Source organism: Bubalus bubalis, chromosome X, assembly GCF_019923935.1.
Source record: "Bubalus bubalis isolate 160015118507 breed Murrah chromosome X, NDDB_SH_1, whole genome shotgun sequence".
Taxonomy (NCBI): Eukaryota; Metazoa; Chordata; class Mammalia; order Artiodactyla; family Bovidae; genus Bubalus; species Bubalus bubalis.
In genome coordinates, this window is record NC_059181.1 from 89,211,654 (window position 1) to 89,230,710 (window position 19,057).

At 40.4% G+C, this 19,057-nt stretch overlaps 1 long non-coding RNA gene across 7 annotated transcripts in view; it reads right to left on the reverse strand.

Annotated features, from left to right (window-relative positions):
* SLC25A53 overlaps positions 1 to 19,057 on the reverse strand; it is a 56,694-nt gene that overhangs the window by 22,621 nt on the left and 15,016 nt on the right. Inside the window, exons 2-4 of one of the 7 annotated variants that reach the window (XR_006548889.2) lie at positions 10,485 to 10,677; positions 9,184 to 9,272; positions 7,628 to 7,811 (exon numbers count right to left, since the gene is read on the reverse strand). This is a non-coding gene — a long non-coding RNA (solute carrier family 25 member 53). Of the gene's footprint in view, positions 1 to 6,111; positions 6,127 to 6,285; positions 6,779 to 7,627; positions 7,812 to 9,183; positions 9,273 to 10,443; positions 10,678 to 19,057 lie in introns of those variants that run through there. The other 6 variants (XR_003106620.3, XR_327126.3, XR_003106621.3 and 3 more) reach the window with 6 other exon arrangements.

The window sequence follows — 19,057 nt, forward strand, 5'->3', positions numbered from 1 at the left end:
AATTCTGAAAGAGATGGGAATACCAGACCACCTGACCTGCCTCTTGAGAAACCTGTATGCAGGTCAGGAAGCAACAGTTAGAACTGGACATGGAACAACAGACTGGTTCCAAATAGGAAAAGGAGTACTTCAAGGCTGTATATTATCACCCTGCTTATTTAACTTATATGCAGAGCACATCATGAGAAATGCTGGACTGGAAGAAACACAAGCTGGAATCAAGATTGCCAGGAGAAATATCAATAACCTCAGATATGCAGATGACACCACCCTTATGGCAGAAAGTGAAGAGGAACTCAAAAGCCTCTTGATGAAAGTGAAAGTGGAGAGTGAAAAAGTTGGCTTAAAGCTCAACATTCAGAAAACAAAGATCATGGTATCTGGTCCCATCATTTCATGCGAAATAGATGGGGAAACAGTGGAAACAGTGTCAGACTTTATTTCTGGGGGGCTCCAAAATCACTGCAGACGGTGACTGCAGCCATGAAATTAAAAGATGCTTACTCCTTGGAAGGAAAGTTATGACCAACCTAGATAGCATACTCAAAAGCAGAGACATTACTTTGCCAACAAAGGTCCATCTAGTCAAGGCTATGGTTTATCCTGTGGTCATGTATGGATGTGAGAGTTGGACTGTGAAGAAGGCTGAGTGCCGAAGAATTGATGCTTTTGAACTGTGGTGTTGGAGAAGACTCTTGAGAGTCCCTTGGACTGCAAGGAGATCCAACCAGTCCATTCTGAAGGAGATCAGCCCTGGGATTTCTTTGGAGGGAATGATGCTGAAGCTGAAACGCCAGTACTTTGGCCACCTCATGCAAAGAGCTGACTCATTGGAAAAGACTCTGATGCTGGGAGGGATTGTGGGCAGGAGGAGAAGGGGACGACAGAGGATGAGATGGCTGGATGGCATCACCAACTCGATGGACGTGAGTCTGAGTGAACTCCGGGAGTTGGTGATGGACAGGGAGGCCTGGCGTGCTGCGATTCATGGGGTTGCGGAGTCAGACACGATAGAGCGACTGAACTGAACTGAACTGAAAGAGTGCCCAGTGCATTTTAAGTACTGTGCCACAGAATACCATTACAACTGCATCAAACGCTTCTCTCCAAACTTTCTAAACAGTCTTGTAGATGGATTACCTAAGCCCTCCCTCTCAGCCTCTTCACAGGGAACTTTATTAAACTCAGTAGCTTTAGGCTCCTTTACCCATGTAGAAAAGGGTGAGAATAAAAATCCTTTAAGAGCTAACCAAATAGTTCCTCTTGGAATAGGAACTGTCTTTGCTTAGGAACACACCTGCAGGGATGCTTGTTTAGCTGGGGAAGGGAGTGAGGACCCAGCTGAGATGGCCTGGATCTAGACGAAGATAGCAGTTTTACTTCTCTGCAGAAGGAACTTGGGGAAATGGGAGCTGCTAAGCCAAGGAAGCCAGGAGCTCAACAGCCAGGCAGAAAGCTGAATGGAAGAGAAGTGTGAGTGAAACTGCCCTGAGATTCATTTGTGTAATTTGCTGATTGGCTAATTTATTGGCTGGCCTTTAAATAAATAATTTGTCTTAACATTGTTCAGTGTAGCATATGTTCAATTAAAATAAAACAGCTTTCAAATACAGAAAGGAACAAAGTAAAAGTGAAAGCTAATCTGATTCCCCACAGTCTGGTCTATGTTCTTCCAGATCTGCTTTTATACAAAAACAAACATATAAAAATCAGGTCATAGCAGGCACTTGGCTCTGAGATTTTCTTTCATGTTGTCTGCTGTGTTGAGATGAACTTCCTACACTCTCCCAAACCATCAGCAAGATCCTGCAACCTGCCTTGTGCTGGCAGGTCTTTGGACTAGATATTTGATTTCTGTCAACAGTTTCTTTCAGTGAAACTATCAGGGAGAAATTACAGTTTTACCTCCCTACATTCATATAATATTAATACAGCCACTGCTCATGGTGCCCTTACTCTGTATCTGGCAGTCCCTTCAGTGTTTTACTTCAATTCTCACATTACTTTCTCACAACAACCCTTTGGAAGTCAGTCCCACTATTATTGCCATGTGGGTTCACAGACAGGATATGAGAGGCCCAAAAGCTAAAAACAGGATCAATAAGAAGGAAAATAAACATGTCAGAGGCAGGACTTTCACCTGCAATGTCTCTTTAAATCCTCGTCATGACGTTATGAGGGAGCTGTCACCACAAAGGAGGCAACTAAGGCTGCAGGGTTTACAGAGATGAAGCCACCGAGAACCTAGCAGTTTTATAACTATATCCCTTCCTGCTGAACTGATGAAAGCAAGCAAGCAAAAAAGCAAAGATTTAAATGAATGGAGATGAGAGAATAACAGATAGGAAGGCCAGGGGTCTCCAAACAGAGGAAATAAGCTGCAAGTGTCAGACATTTTTTCTCTCTCTCTTAAATGGCAGGAGGAAACAAACTAGTGTTATATTTTCCCCCTTCTTTATACAAATTTCAAAAGAGGTTTCTCTTAAAATTCTGTGTTGCCATAATGACACCTGGTTCCACCTGAACTGTTCTCAAACCTTGAGCTAACCAATGCATTTTTCTTATGGAAATGTTTGTCTCTTAAGCTATGTTAATGTACTATGCATTTATCCTAGACTCTGTCTTCAGTTTGGTTCCACCTAAAGGCTCAGAACTGACTTGACAAACCAGTATGTTATACTCATACATTGTTCTCCTAATCTATGTTAATGAAACTGTATATTTGTTTGGAAATCTGCCTTTCTTCAAGATTTATGTCAATCGTTTCATGGTCCGGGATGACTCACCTGATGCCAATGTTATCTCAATGCATGTTGTGGGTGAGGGCCCTGGTGACATTCTCTGAGTTTTGAGACATTTCCTTTCTCTAATTAGCAGACTGCTAGCAGCTATATAATATCCAGCTAAAGACTAGCAGCGGGGCACTCTTTCTGCCCCCTTCTGATGTCTATGTCAGAAGCTTTCTCTATCTCCTTTATACTTTAATAAAACTTTATTACACAAAAGCTCTGAGTGATCAAGCCTCGTCTCTGGCCCCAGATTGAATTCTTCTCCTCCAGAGGCCAAGTATCCTGGCATCTTTTGTGGTTCAGCAGCAACCTTTCAGAGAGACATGCAGCATTCACTGACTGGAAGACTTAATACAGTAAAGACATCAGTTCTCCCCAAAGTGATCTCTAGGTTTAAAACAATTAGTACAAGTAGCTTAGTGGTAAAGAATCTGCCTGCTAATGCAGGAAATGCAGGAGATGTGGGTTCCATCCCTGGGTCATGAAGATCCCCTAGAGAAGGAAATGGAAACCCACTGCAGCATTCTTGCCTGGGAAATCCCACGGACAGAGGAGCCTGGCGGGCTACAGTCCATGGGGTCACAAAGAGTCAGACACGACTTAGTCAATAAACAACAACAACAGTGCACTCACTAGAATATTAAATACCTGTAAAGCATTTACAGGGCTTCCCAGTTGGCTGAGTGGTAAAGAATCCGCCTGCCAATGCAGGAGTCTCAGGAGACGTGGGTTCAATCCCTGAGTTGGGAAGGTCCCCTGGAATAGGAAATGACAACCCACTCCAGTATTCTTGCCTGTCATGGATAGAGGAGTTTAGCAGACTACAGTCCATGGGGTCACAAAGAGTTGGATATGACTGAGTACACACACATATACCCAGGAAGATTTTTCATAGATATAGAGAAGCTTATTCTAAACTTTGTGAGGAAATTAAAAGTAACTATGATAGCTAAAACAATTCTGAAAAAAAAAATAAACTGAGAAGAATCACTCTACCTAATGATAAGATTTATTATATAGATATAGCAAATTGAGACAGTGTGATATTAGAGGAATGAGAGACACAGGTCAGAGGAAACAAAGAAAGAACCCAGAAACAGACCAACACAAATATACCCAACTGATTTTTGACAAAGGTGTAAAAAATTTCAATAGAAGAATACCTTTTTTAAAAATGGTGCTTGAACAATGGAAAAAAAAAACCCTTCAACCTGAACCTTGCATAAGATACAAAAATAAACTAAAAAATGAAACATGGACTTAGGTATAAAATATAAAACTTTAAAACTTTTAGTCAGAAAACATGAGGAAAATCTTTGGGACCTCGATCTTGCTGAAAAGATCTAAGAACTAGACACCAAAAACCATAACATACATCACAACAAACTGTAGAAAATTCTTAAAGAGATGGGAATACCAGACCACCTTGCCTGTCTCCTGAGAAACCTGTATGCAGGTCAAGAAGTAACAGTTAGAACTGGACATGGAAAAATGGACTGATTCAAAATTGGGAAATGAGTATATCAAAGCTGTATCCTGTCACCCTGATTATTTAACTTATATGCAGAGTGTATCATGCAAAATGCCAGGCTGGACAAAGCACAAACTTGAATCAAGACTGCCAGGAGAAATATCAATAACCTCAGATATGCAGATGATACCACTTTAATGGCAGAAAGCAAAGAGGAACTAAAGAGCCTCTTGATGAAGGTCAAAGAGGAGAGTGAAAAAGCTGGCTTAAAAGTCAACATTCAAAAAAACTAAGATCGTGGCATCTGGTCCCATCACTTCATGGCAAATAGACAGGGAAAAAATGGAAACAGTGGCAGATTTTACTTTCTTGGGCTCCAAAATCGCTGCCAATGGTGACTGCAGCCATGAAATTACAAGATGTTTGGTCCTCAGAAGAAAAGCTATGAAAACCTAGACAGTGTTCTAAAAAGCAGAGACATCACTCTGCTGACAAATGTCTGAACAGCAAAGCTATAGTTTTTCCAGTAGTCATGTATGTATGTGAGAGTTGGACCATAAAGAAGGCTGAGCACCGAAGAATTGATGCTTTTGAACTGTGGTGCTGGAGAAGACTTTTGAGAGTTCCCTGGACTACAAGGAGATCAAACTAGTTGATCCTAAAGGAAGTCAACCCTGAATATTCCATTGGAAGGACTGAGGTTAAAGCTGAAGCTCCAACACTTTGGCCACCTGATGCAAAGGGCTGACTCACTGGAAAAGAACCTTGATGCTGGGAAAGATTGAGGACAGGAGGAGAAGGGGAAGACAGAGGATAAGATGGTTGGATGTATCATCGACTCAATGGATATGAGTTTGAGCAACCTCTGGGAGACAGTGAAGTACAGGGAAGTCTGGAGTGCTGCAGTCCATGGGGTGGCAAAGAGCTGGACATGACTTAGTTACTGAACAACAAAGGAAAAAAAAATTATTAATTGGATTTCACCAAAATTAAGAATTCTTGTGCTGTAATACAGCCTGTTAAGAGGATGAAAAGACAAGCAACAGATTTGGAGAAAACATCTGCAAAACTTATACCCATCAAATAATTGGTTTCTAGAATATATAACAAATTCTCACAACTCAACAGTAAAAAACAAATGATACAATGAGAAAATGAGCAAAAGACATGAACAGAATCTCACCAAAGAAGACATATGGATGGCCAAGTAGCACATGAAAAGATGTTCAATATCATTACCTAATTAGAGTAATGCAAATAAAAACCACAATAAGCTACAATTATGTACTCATTAGAATGGGTAAAATATAAAATAGTAATACCAAATGTTGGCAAAGCTGTGGAAAATAGGATCTTGTATACAATACTGCTAGGAATGTAAAATAGTAAGGCTCTAGGAATCATCCTAGCAGTTTCTTATAAAACTAAACACGCATTTACCATATGACCCCACAAGTAAACTCTTGAGCATCTATCCCAAAGAAATGAGAAGAAGCTGTGGTGTGTATACACAATGCAATATTACTCAGCTATAAAAAAGAACACACTTGAGTCAGTTCTAATGAGGTGAATAAACCTAGAACCTATTATGCAAAGTGAAGTAAGGAAGGAAGAGAAAGACAAATATCATGTATTAATACATATATATATATGAAATCTAGAAATATGGTATGGATAAACCTATCTACAGGGCAGCAATGGAGATGCAGACATAAAGAATAGACTTTTGGACACAGTGAGGGAAAGAGAAGGGGGATGATTTGAGAAAGTAGCATTGAAACATATACATTACCATATGTAAAATAGATAGCCAGTGGGATTTTGCTGTATGATGCAGGGAGCTTAAATCAGGTGCTCTGTGACAACCTAGAGGGGTGGGGTGGGGAGGGAGGTGGGAGAGAGGTTAAAGACAGAGGGGACATATACATAGCTATGGCTGATTCATGTTGATATATGGCAGAAACCATCATAATATTGTAAAGTAACTACCCTCCAATTAAAAATAAAAGATTAAAAAAACCTGTATATGAATAATCAGAGCAGCTTTATTCATAATAGCAAAAGCAGGAAACAACCCAAATGTCCTTCAATTAGCGACTGGATAAATAAACTCTGGTATATCCATCCAGTGGAATACTACTCAGCAATAAAAAGGAACAAACTATTAATATAGCAACTAGGATGGACCTCCAAGGGCATTTCACTCAGTGAAAAAAGTCAATCCCCAAAGGTTACATATTATAGGATTCCATTTATATAAATGCCAAACTATAGAGATTGAGAAGAGATTAATTGTTGCCAGGGTATAAGGATGGAGCTGGGGGCTGAGAATATAAAGGGGCAGCACAAGGGAGCACTTTTGGGATAACTGAAAGTGTTAGTCACTCAGTCCTATTTGACCCTTTGAGACCCCATGACTGTAGCCTGCCAGGTCTGCCATGAAATTCTCCAGGCTGAAGTGGGTCGTCATTCCCTTCTCCAGCGTATCTTCCTGATCCAGGGATCTTACCCGGGTCTCCTACAATGCAGGCAAATTCTTTACTGTCTGAGCCACCAGGGAATAACTGATATAACTGAACAGTTTTATATATTGACTGTGGTGGTGGTTATATAGATCTATACATGGGGTAAAACTGGATAGAGCTACATGCATGCACAAAAAAGAAAGTATGTAAAAAGTGACAACAACCGAATAAGGTCTATAATCTAATTAACAATACTGTACCAATATCAATTTCCTGGACTTGACATTTTACAGTTACATAAAATACCATCATTGGGGAAATCTGATGACAAGCACATGGATCTCTAAGCACTGCTTTTGCAACTTCCTGTGAGGTCATAATTATTTAAAAACAAAAAAGGTTTTTTAAAAAGTTGTTGTGGGATTTCCAAAGTTTCAGAAAGTAGCCTTGGTGACTTTAATTACTAGAATCATTCCATGCTAGCTCCTTTTCATGCATAGCTGGAGTAGTTTAAAACTTTCTCTTCCTTCCCGCAAGTTTTGCAAACATGTTCAAAGGAAGTACACTAGTGCTTCTTTTTAAAAATTCTGACAGCTTTTTTATAATATAGTTTAAAATATGAGCACAGTAAAAAGAGATCACTACTATTTTCTTGAACCCTAAAGAGTTTCACTTATGTAGGTTACAGATCTACTTATATTTACTATATTCAAAATAAAAACTGAAAATATCTAAAAATATTTATTAATTCATTAAAATAACAATAAATTCACTACATGTTAACATAAACAATACATTTTATTAAAATAACTATTTCCCCCCCCAAAAAATAATTTAGAAATGTTTTCTTTTTTGAAAAGCTCTGTAATGTTTGCCTTAATATAAGACAGCTAGACTCTTACTTGCTTCATCACTGTGGTATCATTGTGGTTATTTTGGTTGACATATATGAAGAAAATTTAACCTTATGGAGATATGTAGTTGGAAAAAGGAGGCGTTCCCAGGCACTTTGAATGGATTTCAGGTGTCAGGTGTCTCCAGGGTCCTCAGACCACACTTGAAGCATCACTGTGCTGGAGACACATACTGAAATATTTACAAAGGAAATGTTAGGATGTCTGAAATTTGCATTAAAATACTTCAACACACATACACACACACACACACACACACACACACACATTAATTCTCATTATATGGGGTAGTTATATCCAATAAAATTACCTTGAGCGGTGAACTAGCAAATACTGAGCCACTGCTCCTAGTGGACATACAGGTTGACGTTCCTGCAAACCCCTGGTCACATTCTCATCAACCAATCAACATATAATCTTTTTTTGCCACTTTATTTATTTAAATTGAAGGATAATTGCTTTACAGAATTTTGTGGTTTACTGTCAATCATGAACAAGAATTAGCCATAGGTACATTTGTGTTTCTGTTTAAAGACATCTCATTTTATAGTTCTTAAAATAATGAATTATACATGCACTATTCCTTTATCATACTGAGAAGGGTCTAACATTTTCCTGACCTGAGTAACAAGATCTTAAATTTCTTTGGCTCTCAGCCTCAAAACAATGTTGTTTATTATGCTTTGTAAAGTTTGATTGCCATCTTATGAATCCACAAATTTAGCTAGTTATCCATCTTCTCCATAGTTTCATTGCACACAACAGATAGTATTTTAGTGATTTTGGGATGGTGTCACATATAGGTCAGCAAATTTCCTCTTCCCTTTTCTTGATTTACCTTATTGTTAAATCAAGAAATTGAACTCACAGCCAACATCACCATAACTCATGCCTGAAGGAAACTTATCTAATACATGCATTTTTCTCTGTAAACCACATCACAGTCTTCTTATTATGTCAGCTTCTGAACTCTGTTCACTCCCTTACCTTCATTGAGGGATATGGCATCCCAATTAATGTTTTCTTTTCCACCCTCAAGTTTTTCCATTACCTAAAGTAATTTCAAGTTCCATGTTTTCACTCATGCAGTACCCTGGCCTCTCATTCTCTTGATTTTCTTGTCTGTCTCCAACGACTTTCTTCCATATTCATACCCTGAACTTTGTGATGACCTAGAATTCTTTATCCTTGAAACAGTTTAGTCTACTTCTGTCTCTCCAGCTCATTCTCTCTCTTATTCACACTGCACTAATTCTTCAACCTTATCAAGACCTCCTTGATCCATTCATTTTTCTCCCAGTATGGCTTATCATTTCCTTATTTTTTACTTTATATCTTATAATCAATCACTTTAACCTCTCTGACCAATACTCTCACCAAACCTTGACCTAAGACATCAGCTCTGAATCCATGCAAGGATAGTCTTTTCTCTTTATGCTGTGACTTTAAAATATCAGGCTTCCTAGGTGGCTCAGTGATAAAGACTGCCTGCCAACGCAGGAGACACAGGAGATTCAGGTTCAATTCCTGGGTAGGGAAGATACCTTGGAGGAGGGCATGGCAATCCACTCTAGTATTCTTGCCTGGAGAATCCAATGGACAACGGAGCCTAGCAGGATGCAGTGTGTGTATCCTTAAAGAAAATATCATAGTTATAATGATCAGCGCTCTCTCATTTTTGTGGTTTTCAATCCAATAATGCATGGAAATCCACCAGGCACAAAATCCACAAAATTTTAGTCAGTTTCTGCTCTCACTTCTCAAAACAACTCTTCTAAATCTTCATTACCATCCTCAAGCCCAATACCTATTTCTACTCACAACATTCTCATTAGACAGAACAAACTCTTAGTTAACAGGAAAAATAGAACTAAGGATGGAAATTCTAGTCATTTCCTGGTCTGGGTTAAGTGAATAAGCCAAAGAAAGTGCCACAGTCATCAATGCTTGGGAGATCCATTACTGTCTAACTAACCTTCATATATTCTTTTAATTACAGTAATAAGAAAGCCTGACATTTTTAAACATCCAGAAGAGGGCAGACATCTCTTATTTTAGAGACTAAAGTGCCCCACTACCCTTATGCCTAACATCAGCTCCTCTACTTGAGTTTTGGATCTCATCCCTGCCCTTCTCAAAATCTCACACATCAATGTGAGATAGCCCCTCTCTTCTGTATCTTCAGCTTCCTCCATCTCCTAGATCCCTCCACCAAAACATGCAAACTCTCAAGTATCTACCACCTTAAAAAAAAAAAAAAAACTGCCCACAATCTTATGAGACTTTCTAGCTGCCATCTGATCTTTTCCTCTCCAAGCTTACTGGAAGTATAACATGCATTTACAATCTTTATTATTTCAATACCCAAGTGAAGTGAAGTGAAAGTTGCTCAGTCATGTCTGACTCTTTGAGACCCCTTGGACTATACAGTCCATGGAATTCTTCAGGCCAGAATACTGGAGTGGGTAGCCATTTCCTTCTCCAGGGAATCTTCCCAACCCAGGGACAGAACCCAGATCTCCCCCATTGCAGGTAGATTTTTACCAGCTGAGCCACAAAGGAAGCCCAAGAATACTGGAGTGGGTATCCTATTCCTCCTCCAGTGATCTTCCTGACCCAGGAATTGAACCAGGATCGCCTGCATTGCAGGCAGATCCTTTACCAACTGAGCTATCAGGGATTCAATGTCCAATGTTCCAGTTATACACTGCTGTTTAATAAACCACCCCAAACACAGGAATGAAAACAATAAGCATTCTATTATTGTCATGATTGGGTGGATGAGAAATTTGAGCAAGTCTTACTGGACAGTTTTCCCGATCCATATGGCATCTACTGGAGTCACCTAGTGATGTCCAGCTGGTGGCTAAGTTGATCTGGTGGAGCCAGGATGGTTTCCTTTATGGCTGGTGCCTTGGTAGAGATTTCTGGAACGCTGGGTGCAGCTAGGCTTCATGCTCTGTCCATGTTGTCTCACAATCTCTCCATGTGGTCTCTCTAACAGGGTGATGAAAGTTCTTAAATGATTGCTCATAGCCCTAAAAGACCAAAGTGAAAGTAGCAAGGTTTCTTATGACCTAACCTTGTAAGTCAAGCAGCATCACTTCTTGCATTCTATTAGTTAAACTTATATACCGAGCTCACCAGATTCAAGACCAGGTGACTAGACAGAGGTATGATTACTGACAGGAACTGTTAACAGGGAACATAGGATGAAGTCTACCACACACTCACACTCCTCAAACTGCAATGTAGCAATGCCCCATGCCACTGAAACTGTGATCCCTGAGGTGAAGACCTCTTAGTTGTTAAATCCAAAGCCTGCTTAGTACTTGCTTTGCTTGCTTTTTCTGCTAAACTGGAATCTACTGACCACTAACTCATTCATGAAATTCTCCTCCCCTGTTTTTTGTATACCACCTCTCCTTGTGTGCCTTGAATTTTCTGGCTGTTTCTTAGTCTCCTAAAGTGACTCATTTCTTATGGTTTTCCTTTAACTATTGGGCCTTGTTATCAATCGTTTTCTTACTCTGTTATCTGGTTATATCATCTACACCCATGGACTCATCTATCATTTAGCCACCAGAGATTCTGCATTATACATCTCCATCCCAGCTCTCTCTCCACTAATCCAGACTTATACGTACTCAGACTGAATGTCCCACAGGTTCCTCAAACTTGGCCATGCACTCACAGGGCAGTTCCCCAACAGTTCAAACTAAAAGAACTAAACAGAAATTTTGGCTGCTACTTACTGCAGGGGAAATTGAGTATAGAATCTGAGTTCTGTCAAGCTAACTACCTGCTAAAACAAAAAAATCAATACTCTTCTGAGGGACACAATGGAATCCAGATTCTCTACAACATGTCCTCCAAGAAATTCAAAAGACTGAGCATATTGGAAACAGATAAATGTTACCCATACTGAAGAAAAAAAGATAATCAGTGAAAACCAGCCCCTAGAGATCTAGATGTTAGAATTAAGGCAGAGGAGTTTTTAAGCAGATATTACACATATGTCCAAGGACAAACAGATTCAAGGGACTATATCTGATAGACAGAGTACCTAAAGAACTATGGATGGAGGTTTGTAACACTGTATAGGAGGTGGTGATCAAAGCCATCCCCAAGAAAAAGAAATGCAAAAAGGCTAAATCGTTGTCAGAGGAGGCCTTTCCAATAGCTGAAAAAAGAAGTGAAAGGCAAAGGCAAAAAGAAAAGATATACACATCTGAATGCAGAATTCCAGAGAATAGCAAGGAGAGATAAGAAAGCCTTCTTAAATGAACAATGCAAGGAAGTAGAGGAAAACAACAGAATGGGAAAGACTAGAGATCTCTTCAAGAAAATTACAGATACTAAGGGAACATTCATGCAAAGATGGGCACAATAAAGGACAGAAACCATATGGACCTAAAAGAAGCAGAAAATATTAAGAATAGGTAGCAAGAATACACAGAAGAACTGTACAAAAATGGTCTTAGTAACCCAGATAACCACGATGGTTTGATCACTCACCTAGAGCCAGACATCCTGGAGTATGAAGACTTAGGATGCTTTTACTATGAACAAAGCTAGTGGAAGTGATGTAATTCCAGCTGAGCTATTTCAAATCCTAAAAGATGATGCTGTGAAAGTGCTGTGCTCAATATGCCAGCAAATTTGGAAAACTCACCAGTGGCCACAGGACTGGAAAAGGTCAGTTTTCATTCCAACCCCAAAGAAGGGCAATGCCAAAGAATACTCAAACTACTGCATAACTGCACTCATTTCACATGCTAGCAAGGTAATGCTCAAAATCCTTCAAGCTACACTTCAGCAGTACATGAACTGATAACTTCCAGAGTACAAGCTGGATTTAGAAAAGGCAGAACTACCAGAGATCAAATTGCCAACATCCACTGGATCATATAAAAAGCAAGGGAATTCCATAAAAATATCTACTTCTGCATCATTGGCTATGCTAAAGCCTTTGACTTTGTGGATCACAACAAACTATGGAAAATTCTTAAAGAGATGGGAATACCAGACCACCTTACCTACCTTCTGAGAAACCTGTATGGAGGTCAAGAAGCAACAGTTAGAACTGGACATGGAACATCAGACTGGTTTAAAATTGGGAAAGGAGTACGCCACAGCTGTATATTGTCACCCTGCTTATTTAACTTCTATGCAGAGGATATCATGCAAAATGCTGGGCTGGATGAAGCACAAGCTGGAACCAAGATTGTCGGGAGAAACATCAATAACCTCAGATGTGCAGATGACACCACCCTAATGGCAGAAAGTGAAGAGGAACTAAAGAGCCTCTTGATGAAGGTGGAAGAGGAGAGTAAAAAGTTGGCTTAAATCTCAACATTCAAAAAATGAAGATTATGGCATCCGGTTCCCTCATTTCATGGCAAATGGATGGGAAAAAATAAAAACAGAGACAGACTATTTTCTTGGGCTCCAAAATCACTGCAGATGGTGACTACAGCCATGAGATTAAAAGATGCTTGCTCCTTGGAAGAAAAGCTATGAAAAACAGACAGCATATTAAAAAGTAGAGACATGACTTTGCCGACAAGGTCTGTATTGTCAAAGCTATGGTTTTTCCAGTAGTCATGTATGGATGGAGATGGACCATAAAGAAAGCTGAGTGCTGAAGAATTTATCCTTTTGAACTGTGGTTTTAGAGGACTCTTGAGAACTCCTTGGATTACAAGGAGATCAAACCAGTCAATCCTAAAAGAAATCAACCCTGAATATTCATTGGAAGGACTGATGGTGAAGCTGAAGCTCCAATACTTTGGCCACCTGATGTGAAGAGCTAACTCATTAGAAAAGACTCTGATGCTGGGAAACATTGAGGGCAGGAGGAGAAGGGAACGACAGAGGATAAGATGGTTGGATGGCATCACTGATTCAATGGACATGAGTTTGTACAAACTCTAGGAGATAGTGAAGTACAGGGAAGCCTGGTGTGCTGCAGTCCATGGTGTCACAAAGAGTAGGTTACAAGTCAGCAACTGAAGAACAAAAGACATAGAGGAAAATATCCTCATAATGAACAGGGACATGCTACATTCCATCCAGGTTCAGTTCAGTTCAGTCGTGTCTCTTTGCGACCCCATGGACTACATACAGCACGCCAGGCTTCCCTGTCCATCACCAACCCCCAGAGCTTGCTCAAACTTATGTCCATTGAGTCAGTGATGCCATCCAAGCAGTGGTTGGTGATGCCATCCATCCAGGCAGAGATGATCAATATGCAGATATGTGCAACTGATTCAAGGTCTAGAAGAGACATGGCAAACCCTGCCAGGAGCTACAGTACCCACTGATATCACCTTAGTTCAGATTCTCATTGTTCCTCATGTAGACTATTAAAACAGCCTCATAAATTATCTTCCTGCTTCTGCTTGCTATTTACTATGACCACCACCCCGAAACACACACACACACCTTAAGTATATATACACTGATTTGAGAGTTAACTTTTAGAACACAGCTTTAATCAGGATTTTACTGATTGCAAGTTGACAGAAATACAGCTTTAACTTGAGCACAAGAGGGAATTTATCAGAAGTCTCTAAGGGCAAGATTGTACATGGGTCTCAAGGACAAGACCAGAGGCTTGAACACCAATAGGTATTTACAGTTCATTCTGCATGCTGATTGCATTCTCTCAGACATGCTTCTTCCTTGTAGTTGTAAAAGGGCCACCAACGGTTTCTGGCTACACATCTACAAGCTGTCCCACAAAAGTGGGACACAGTATTTTCCCCCATTTAAGTTGGTGAAGAGAAGGATTCAGATTGTTCTGATCTACATCACATGCCTGTATATCAACCCATCAGATCAACTGTGACTAGGGAGATGATAGGGTACTTGGATTGGAAGCCCAAACTAAAACGGGCATTGCTGGACAGGAGAGGAGCAGTACTCCCCTAAAACAGAGGGTTTTGCTTCCAAGGGAGGGGAAAGACCTTGGGCAAACAAAAATAATAAGGCCTAACAGGTTTCCTGTATTCTCTACCTCCACTGCTGGTAATCCCATCCTCCTTGCAATTACCCATGGCAGAGTTCTTGAATTTCTCTTATAGCAGACTGCCAGCTGGCCCCAATATCTGTTCTTTCTTTCCCTCCACCCAGCATTTTGCTGCTTACAGCATGAACATGATGGCTGGAGCTGTATCCTATACCATGGAGTCAAGTGCCATATTGTGGAGATGACTCGCCATTAAGCCTTTTAGGTTTTAATTAATTTCTTTCTTTAATGAAAGAGAAATGAATTTCTATCGTGTTTGTTGTTTAGTTGCTCAGTCATGTCCAACTCTTTGCAACCCCATGGACTGTAGCCCACCAGGCTCCTCTGTCCATGAGATTTCCCAGTCAAGAATATTGGAGTATGTGCTGAAGGAAGAATATTTCCTTCTCCAGGGGATCTTCCTGATCCAGGGGTCAAACTCATGTCTCCTGTTTGGCAGGCAGATTCTTTACCACTGAGCCACCACAGAAACCCTCTACCCTGTTTAATCTGTTCTTATTTTGGATGCCTGATAGCTCATAGCCTGAACCTAATCCTAACCCCCTCACTCCTCACATCTAATCAAGGCAAAACAAAATCTAGAAGTTAAGAGTGGCATGCAGTGAAACAGGTTAGAGTGGATTAGAACCAACCACCTGGACTTGAATCTAGGCTCTGTCATTTACCAGCCCTCTGACCACCTGCAAATTGTTTTCTCTCTCTGTACCTCAGCTTCCTCAGGCATAAAATGAGGTCAACAACGTTATCTACCCCATAGATGGGTCGTGAGAATGATGTGGGATAATTCATATAAGCACTGAGAGTAGTGCCTGGCTCATAATAAGGGCTCAATGAGTGTTAGCTACCATTTTCAGTGCCTGCCAATTTTACTTGCTAAAGATCCTATTCCTCCACAACATCCTCTGCAGCATCCTGCCTCAGCCTGATTTTTCTGGAACACTGCAATCTGACCAGGTCACTGCTTTTTGAAACCTCTTGATGACTCTCCATTATCTACAGAATGAAGGCTTAACTCCATAGGTGGGTGACCAAGGCCCTTTTGGATAAGGGACCAACTGGCCTTTTGATGCCCACCACCTGCCACTCCTTCACAACTCACCACACTCTGACCACAGCACTGAGCTGTCTTCTGTCACCACCTCTTGACCTACCTCAAGAGTGTCAACCACTCCCACTCCCTCTCTCCTGAACTTTTCCTCTTTTGGCTTCTGTGGCACCACACACTCTCCTGATTTTCTTCCAATCTCCCTGGCTGTTCCTTTTTCATCCTTCGCATGGGCTTCTCATTCTCCACTCCCTTGGTAAGTGTCCGAGTTCCCTCCTGAGTCCACTCCCTGCATGTCTTCTTGCCAGTGAGAGCATCCACCACCAGGCTTTCAAGCTCTACCTTCATGCTCTGTTCCCCTGATCTTCTTTCCTGACCTCCGACCTGGGCTCTAGTCTTCCACATTCTCCTGAAGATCACACAGACACAACTTAGCATCTCCAAAATGGAACTCATCTTCTACCCCAAACTCGCTTCTCCTCTTTGCTCTGAATCTATTTGTGGCACCACCATCATTAAAGCCAGAAACACTCATTCTCTACATCTAACAAATTAACAAGTACCGCCAAACTAACATCCCCAGTAACTCTCCAGTCTGTCTTCTCCTCTCCATACTCACCACCATTGCTTTAGTCTGGCTCTCCAGCAAAGGTCCCTTCTCTGCCTCCAGTCTCTCATGCCTTCAATCCAAATGATGACATGCGCCACCAATCTACAGTGATAGTCTTAACATGCTGCTGCCCTGCTTGAAACTCTTCAATGGTTCCCCCTGCCCACTCTGACGAAATTATTCCTTTCCCAATAGTTGTTAAACACCTACTATGTGCCAAGGACTATGCTTGGTATTAAGAATATAATGTTGACCACAAACTGGTCCCTGCCTCCTGCCACTTATCTGGTATGAGAGAAAAAAACCACACACTAATAAAATACTAAGTCTTGTGACAAATATATTCACAGAGCATCATAGGAGCATAAGACTGAATTCCTTGAAGCAGAGACTTGGGTGTTTCTTATCTTTGCATCCCCAACAACTGGTACCAGGTCTGATTCAATAGAGAATTGTTTTTGAATACTCAACAGATTATCTCTTGATCCTCAGTTTCCCTCTATGTAAAATGGCTCATAGCTCATATATCAAATATATTAAATGTATGAACTCTGTTGGAATCCTGATTTGAATTAACCAAATGCAGTTTTTAAAATGAGACATCTAGGTAAACTTGAACAGAATGTATATATTTGATAATATTAGGGTATTATTTCTTGGGGGTTTTAAAAGTGTTATAATGATACTGTGACGTTTAAAATTTTTGAGAGAAATGTAAGAAAGCATTTTAAAATGAAATTATGCAATGAAAAATCATCTGGGATTTGCCTGAAAATAATTCAGTGGTGTTGGGTGGGAGGTATTGCAGAAATAAGACTGGCAGTGCCTATGTTAATAACTGCTGAAGCAAGATAACGGACAAAATAAATGACAAAATTAATTTCTCAAGGTTCTGTTGCCATTCAACAATGTGACCATATAACATTTCTGATATAGTGCCTGCTGTTTCAAAAAAGGGTAGTTTTGCTTCTCCCCCTTACTCTTTTAGTTTCATCCAGGGCAGAGCAGAAGAAACAAGGCAATGGTGTGGGAGTCAGAAGTCCAAAACACAAAGAACTGGAAATATACTCAGCATTGTCTCTCTCTCTCTCCTCTCGCCTGATAAAGACAGAGTAGCTTAAGCATCAGATGGCTCCCAAGTAGCCTTGGGTTTGGAAATGAGTTTAAGCAAGCTCTGGGAGTTGGTGATGGACAGGGAAGCCTGGTGCGCTGCAGTCTATGGGGTTGCAAACAATCGGACATGACTGAGTGACTGAACTGAACTGAGCCTTGGGTAGGAATGGCAGTGCTCCAAAACCAGCAGAACAAGACGGAAGAAGTCATAGCTTGAGTTTCTGTGGAGAGGAGAGAAAAACTGCGTCAGACAGAAACATGAACTCTTGGCTGGAAAGGGCTCCTCTGCTGGTTGAATCCCTGTGTAGTAGTGCCACCTGGTGGCTCCATAGCATCGCTTTACCTAGTTTGGGGATGCAGTTGACTCTCATAGATCTGACTGCACTGAAAATTCTAGAAGGGAACAGCCCCAGTCAACCAAATGTTCCCTGAACTGCTCAGAGTTAAGCATAACATACCCTATCCCTCATGTACTGAAAAGTGCCTTGTATTCAATCTCTGTTACAGCACTTCTCGCTGTATTAAGATCGTTTACCAGCAGGCATTCATTCACCCAACAAATTTGTTTAAGACATGGGAGACAGAAAAGTGAACAAAACTAATTCAGTATTTAAACAGTTAAATGTGTAAACAGAATTGAAGAACTCACTTTCCAGGCTTCCCTGGTGGTCCAGTGGCTAAGACTCCATGCTCCCAATTCAGGGTTCGATCCCTAGTCAGGGAACTAGATCCCACATGCCACAACTAAGAGTTCTCATTCCAAAACTAAAGCTCCCACATGCTGCAATCAAAAGATCCTTCATGGCACAACAAAGACTGAAGATCTTGAGTGCTGCAACTATTAATAAGACCGAGTACAGCCAAATAAATATTTTTAAAAATCTGCCTGCCTTAGGGATATACGTACAACATGATAAATACAATTAATACTGCTGTATGTTACATATAAAAGTTAAGAGGGTAAATCCTAAGTTTTCTCATCACAAGGAAAATTGTGTTTTTTTTTAATTTAATTCTGTACCTATATGAGATGATGGATGTTCACTAAACATTGTGATAATCACTTCATGATATACATAAATCATATCATACTGTATACCTTAAAATTTATTACAATTATATCTCAAAACTGCAAGAAAAAAATATATTGCTGCCCTTTGCTGAGCAGTTACTCTGCACAAGGCACTGTATTTTACTTTATTGATGCATTATCCCATTTAATCTTCTCACCAAACCTGTGAGGCAGGAAGGTATTCCTATGTCACAGATAAAGATAATAGGGCCAGAGAGATTAAATTGTCAAGGATCACATAGCTAATAAGCAGAAAGCCTGGGAGTTGAACTTAAGCAGTCTAACATCAGTAACTGAATTCCTAACCACTAGGACATACTGCCTCCCTCCTTATTATTATTATTATTTTTTAATCATTGCCTAGTCTGTGGCTTTCCCCTAGGGGTAAGCCTGAGGTATATTCCTACAGTGGCTCAGTGAGTGGAATTAATTAGATATTTCAGTTTGTTGCATTAAATTTAACTGCTTCCCTACTCACCACACATTTTTTTTTCAACTAGGCTGAGTGCCGAAGAATTGATGCTTTTGAACTGTGGTGTTGGAGA